Source organism: Limulus polyphemus, unplaced genomic scaffold, assembly GCF_000517525.1.
Source record: "Limulus polyphemus unplaced genomic scaffold, Limulus_polyphemus-2.1.2 Scaffold2430, whole genome shotgun sequence".
NCBI classification, from domain to species: Eukaryota; Metazoa; Arthropoda; class Merostomata; order Xiphosura; family Limulidae; genus Limulus; species Limulus polyphemus.
In genome coordinates this window covers 64,035-70,034 of record NW_013668040.1, presented here as the reverse complement: position 1 = coordinate 70,034, position 6,000 = coordinate 64,035, and the positions used below count along the sequence as shown (strand labels likewise).

Here is a 6,000-nt window from a genome sequence, read left to right as displayed (position 1 = left end):
ATGAAGTTGCCAGGTCTACCGGCCAACTCAGGTGATGCGTAAGCCAGTAAAATTGTTTCTATACAGGATTAAAAAACTACCTTCTTACTGCAGATCCTGAGGAGCAGTTTAACTTTACTTTAGGATTCACCTCACGTGTTCAAGTAGATGACAATCGGCTTGAAAATATTTGGGTCAATAAAGCACATTTTCATCTTCTCAACCAAACGAACATCTACAACTGCATTATTTGCGGTTATTAAAGGAACAATGTACCATGACAACCATATATATCAAATTCACAATGAAGCCCACAGAAACTGGGACAATTCAATATTTTTACTATTTCTGATCGCGACAAAAATAATAAAACTACAAACATAGACGATTCCAATTTTACTGGGACTTCTGGTGACTCTATGCAGTATGAAGTAACTTTATAGTCGTTTCACACTGGAAGTTTATAAAGTTGTCATGAAATTTCAGTATTTAAATAATAATTTTGTATAATAAATGTATACCGCTAGAGGTCTGACAATCATCGTGATGACGATTCAGTACCGGTTGTATGAAACTAGGCAGGTTGATATGATGTTGATATTGTGATGTTTAATATTTTTTTCATGTTTGTAAAGTCTAAAATATAACTTTTAGTAATTTGATGCGGAAAAAGAAGGTTATGCAAGAACTTCAACTTGTTCGAGTTCAACGATATCGTGTACATTTGGTGTTTGTTAATTTAAAATATTGAGCAAAGAATACTTGAGATTTTATTTCAAATTTTCATGCCAGAATATATTATAAGTGTTATAATATAACTTATAAGTAATAAACCTCGATCTTTAAACCTAATTTTATAAAAAGGTAAGTTGATATTAGTTCGTGTTTCACTTTTCGTTTCTCACCATTACTATTATTTAAGCCTGTTATTATTAAACTATACATAGAAATTATATCAGATACAGGATTATCATAATTAATAAAGTAACACACATATTTTATTTTATTTTGAAAACAGTAAAGCTAGATAATTTCGTTTAGCAGTAACTGTCTTTTTTGTTTATGTGCAAGTATACTTAAAGTTTTGTTGCTGCATTAGCTGTATGCCATTCTAGTCGGTGCCATGAAATTGACTCTAGACATGGCCAAACACAGTCTAGTCACTGGCATGCTAAACTCCATGGACCTTTGAGTCCACCATTTGCATCCTGTCACTGTAATAAAATAAAATAAAAATACCTACATTTTAACGGGTTGTGGGTGCATTATAAGTGTGAAGGTTAAATCCTATTTAACCTAGTCAAGCAAGAGGAACCCAAGAGTTGAAGGTGGGTGTTGTTGACTAGCTGTTTTCCCTATAGGCTATAAGTTCAAAATTAAAAATGGCTAATACAAATAGTCATTGAACAGCCTTGCATATATGTCCAAAGACAAACAAGACCAGATTATTTGATTGACTTTTGTACAGCTTTGGTGAATTATATAATGTTGTGTGTGTGTTAGTAAACATAGAAGATGTATTACAATAATAATAATAAATATTATATATATTTTATATTTACTATAGCAAAAACTATTTTTTTTTCTATATTACTAGAATGAAATATTAATTTGTAAAATATTTCTTTTGGTAAAGTTATTCCAACTTCCATTTTATATTTCATTTAATCATCTCAGTAGCAGTATATATATATACGTAATTCGTCACTGTCATGAAGGGGTATGGTTTTTATGCCATGTTATTTTGTGGAGAGACAGTGATATTATTAAACGGTCCATTTTCAAGGAAAGCAGTACATGTACAAGTGTTAAGGGAAGATCTATTGATTGACTAGGCTAAGTTGTTCTTGAAACTGTGCCTTCATACAATTAAGTCTAAGTACATGTTTATCTAGTCAATCTTAGGCTGACATCAGCTAATGATTCAATGCTACTGTAGCATGAGATCTATAAAGATATTTACACTATAGCTTGCGGTCCACACGGATACTATTATCATCACTATTTTAACTTTCGTTTATTTGCAATGGGCACCATTTATTAAAAATAACGCTTTTAAACTAATAAAGTACAAAACACCATTACATAACGTTTTAGGGGCAAATATAATTGGAATGAAATGAATTCCAACAATCAAAACTAGCACAATTATAACCTAAATATATGGTACCCTTTTGGATCACACAACTTATTAAATTATTATTATTATTTGCTGAACAAAATGTGGATAGATATAAATTACTTAGCAAGAAAGTATGTTTTAGTGAATCATTAAAACAGTGATGATGATGATAGTATTTGTGTAGACTGCACGATATAGTGTAAATATCTGTAGATTGCATGCTATAGTGTAAATATCTGTAGATTGCATGCTATAGTATAAATATCTTTGTAGATTGCGTGCCATAGTAGCACCAATGATTCTTTACTATTTTGACTCTGCTCTCTCTATTTTGCTCTTGTTTTGAGTTTCAATTTATCACTACTGACTTAGTCATTATTTCATAATTTTATTTTATGCCTATCCAGTGTTGTTCCATGATTCTATAGTTTAAGGTACTGCGTTTTCTTGTCTCAAAATTAAGGGGGTGGGTACAATGGAAATTTTAAGGAACGAACCAGTAAAATATTGTTTTTCATATTGAAAATTGTTACTAAGAGGTGGCAATTATATTTATTTAGTAGAGTAGGATTGTTAGCAGTGATTTGTTAGTTACTTCCACATTGAAAAAATTATTCTTATGATTCTACACCTTTTTTTTTAAGATTCCAAAGCAAAACCTTAATAATCTACATGGATGTGGTACATTAGATATGTGTAAATTACTTGTAGTCAACCTGGAATATCATGGGTGGCCACATCACTAGCATGTTGATACTAACATCTTAAGAACTAGTTCAGTGGTTTTTGTGGGTTATATTAGTACAGTAATGCTGTGTATTTTATTCTCATCAGTAATGTAAGTATAGAATAATCACAGGGGATATTATAAATGGTGTTTTTTCCTCTCTGTTGAATTCTTAGGTTTAGTACTAACTACAGTTGTATTGTGTTGTTATGCTTATATATATATCTATAGGTTTGTTGCTAACTTTGATTGTATTGTGCTGGTCGTGGCTTTATGTTTACATATCTAGGTTTGGTACTAACTGTGATTGTGTTGTGGCTTCATGTTTATGTATCTTTAAGTTTGGTACTAACTATGATTGTATTGTGTTGTTATGCTTATATATATATATATCTATAGGTTTGGTACTAACTGTGATTGTATTGTGTTGTGGCTTCATGTTTACGTATCTTTAAGTTTGGTACTAACTATGATTGTATTGTGTTGTTATGCTTATATATATATCTATAGGTTTGGTACTAACTGTGATTGTATTGTGTTGTGGCTTCATGTTTACGTATCTTTAATTTTGGTACTAACTACGATTGTATTGTGTTGTTATGCTTATATATATATATAGGTTTGGTGATAACAGTGATTGTATTGTGCTGGTCGTGGCTTTATGTTTACGTATCTTTTGTAGGCTTTCTGAGAGACCTTTGACATGAGGAAATATGGCTATATTTCTGTAATTATATTCCTGTTAATTTTCTCTATTTTCATCCTTTCCAAGTATTTTCTATATCCATTATAAAGAAGGTTTGTAATAGTGTGTGTGTGTATTAATTTTTATCTTCGTTGATATTACAAGTCTTGTTTATTCTAGAAGCAGACAGTCTGTGACACCTGTTTTTCCATTATTGGGGTGGTTTGATTTATAATCTAAGTATTTACCCATATTCATGGGTTTTCTATAAATTCTTGTGGTATAAGAGTTGTGTGTTTTGGTAATAACATCATCAAAAAATGTGAGTTTATCTCATTCCTATTTCTATTGGTGAATGTTGTCTGTTCAGGTAATTCATGAATTTTTGGATCTTGTCTGTTGGGGCTGCATGAATGTATTCATCAACATACCTGAGCTAAATCTTGAGGTTTAGAATGGATGTTTTAAGTATGGTAACTCTGAAGTGCACCATGTGGATGTTAGTGAGTACTGGTGATAGATGTGAGCTCAGGGCTAGGCTTTCTTATTTTTGGTAGTACTTATATTTATGTTGGAAATGGGTTGTGTTGAGACAAAAGGTTGTGATTTCTATTATTGTGGGGTTTGACAGTTGAGTGCATTCCTTATGAGTTTTTTTATTTTTACGGTGTTGGCAGAATTATAAGCTTGGATAAGATGAAACTGATAATTATGTTGTGTGATTATCATGGTTGCTTTTATATCGTTACAAAAAGTGAGGATATTTGATGTGTTAATGGTGATGTTATATATACCAGATATCTAGCTAAGGTGTGGCATAATAAATCTATGTCTATGAGACAGTGAGGGTAGAGTTGGTTGTGAATTTTATGTAAACCACACACGTGTGGGATGGTGCTGTGGTGTCTGTTTGTGACTTGTTTGCTGTTTGGTTAACTTGTTTGTTTGTAGGTGGTTTTTGACTTTAATGATCTTTTTGTAGTGGTTACCTTTGTCCATGATTAGAGTAGCATTCTCTTTCTTTGCTTGTAGAATTATAATGGTATTCATTTTCTTCAAGTTTCTGAGGTGGTTTGTTTTTTATAAGGTGATATTAAAGTGGGATTTACATTTCATAGCATTCCAGACTGCTGACTTTATTCTTATATTGAATTATTTTTCTGGTAGGCTGTACATTGTGTCTTCTGTTGTTGTAACTTGATCTGAAATAGGTATTTACTTATGTGTTGGGCAAAGTTTATTAAGGTGTATTTGGGAGTGTCTACAGTGTTAGGAGGTTTCTTGTTTCTAAAATTGATAAGTGAATTTAGATCTTATTTGTGAATTTCTTTAATAGTTACATGTGTGTTGGTATGATTGAATAACTTAGTGTATGTTGCCTTTGGTATTATATGTCTTCTTATATAGGTTGTTGATTATATTCTGTATCTTGTGCTTATTTATTATATGGTGATATTTGATCCTATCTCAGGCTATGGGTTTATAAGTTTATGAGCTTTTGACATTGTAGGGTGTTGATAGGTAATTTAACCTTAAGTCTTAGGAATTTGGTTATGTTTACATTTATGGAGGAAGGTGAGTTGGTTACTAAAATCAGTGGTTGTTGAAAGATAAGTAGTTGATGAAGATTTTCTGTTCACAGTTTGCTGATGAAATGGTAGTGACAAGATGTTTTGATCCACTAACATGCATCTTTCCTTGAACATTTATTCTCTTAAAAGGAAAACCACTTTGATATGACGTATATGGGTTTAGTGTGATTAAAGGTCTAGATAGGTTGGCTGTATTGTAACTTGAGGAAAGTAAGTATAGTCTGATAACATGGATAATAGCATGGTCTTAGTGTAGGTTTTCTGTTACCTATACTCAGAATAATCTACCTAAATAAATTTGTTTAAGAAATTCCTGAGATAAGCTTCATAATAGTTTTGAATGTGGTAGGTATAGGTTACTGGAAGAAATTGAACTTTTATATAATAAAAAATCAATTCAACTATATTTTTTTTGAAGTCAATGAGTTTTGTTTTTTCAGTCATAATATGAAAAATTTCTTTAGAAATGACATTATTCTATACCTTGTTTTTAGTATTGATAAGCTATATAGTTGTGCAAGATCACTTGGGTATTAGAAATAACATTATTGTCCTTAATATTTTATAAAACCTATTATTGAGTAATAAGTATTATATGCCCTACTTAGGTCCATTCCAAAGTGGATGAATTAAGGAAAAATCATCAATACATGTAGATGAAAAAACACTAAGTTTACAAAAATATGAAATTTATTAGCATAACGGAGGATGTCAAGGTTTATTGAAATAAAACAAATTCATAAAAATGTTTGGTTTAGGCTAGAAAAGCTTATGAAGTTGTAAAATTATGTTAACTGCAATAAGGCTTAAAGTTTTGGACTCTGTGTAGAAGCACTCTAAAGTTACTTGAATTGTGTGCTCTAATGTTAGATTTTTAGGTACATGTATATATATA

At 31.0% G+C, this 6,000-nt stretch overlaps 1 protein-coding gene across 3 annotated transcripts in view; it reads left to right on the top strand.

The window, feature by feature from the left end:
• The first annotated feature begins 537 nt into the window (after positions 1–537).
• Positions 538–6,000, top strand: part of LOC106466933 (transmembrane protein 165-like) — a 30,012-nt gene continuing 24,549 nt past the window's right edge. The window contains exon 1 of one of the 3 annotated variants that reach the window (XM_013927250.2): positions 538–843. The gene's annotated coding sequence lies outside the window, so the exon portion shown is untranslated. The remainder of the gene's footprint in view (positions 844–6,000) is intronic. The other 2 variants (XM_022395032.1, XM_022395031.1) reach the window with 2 other exon arrangements.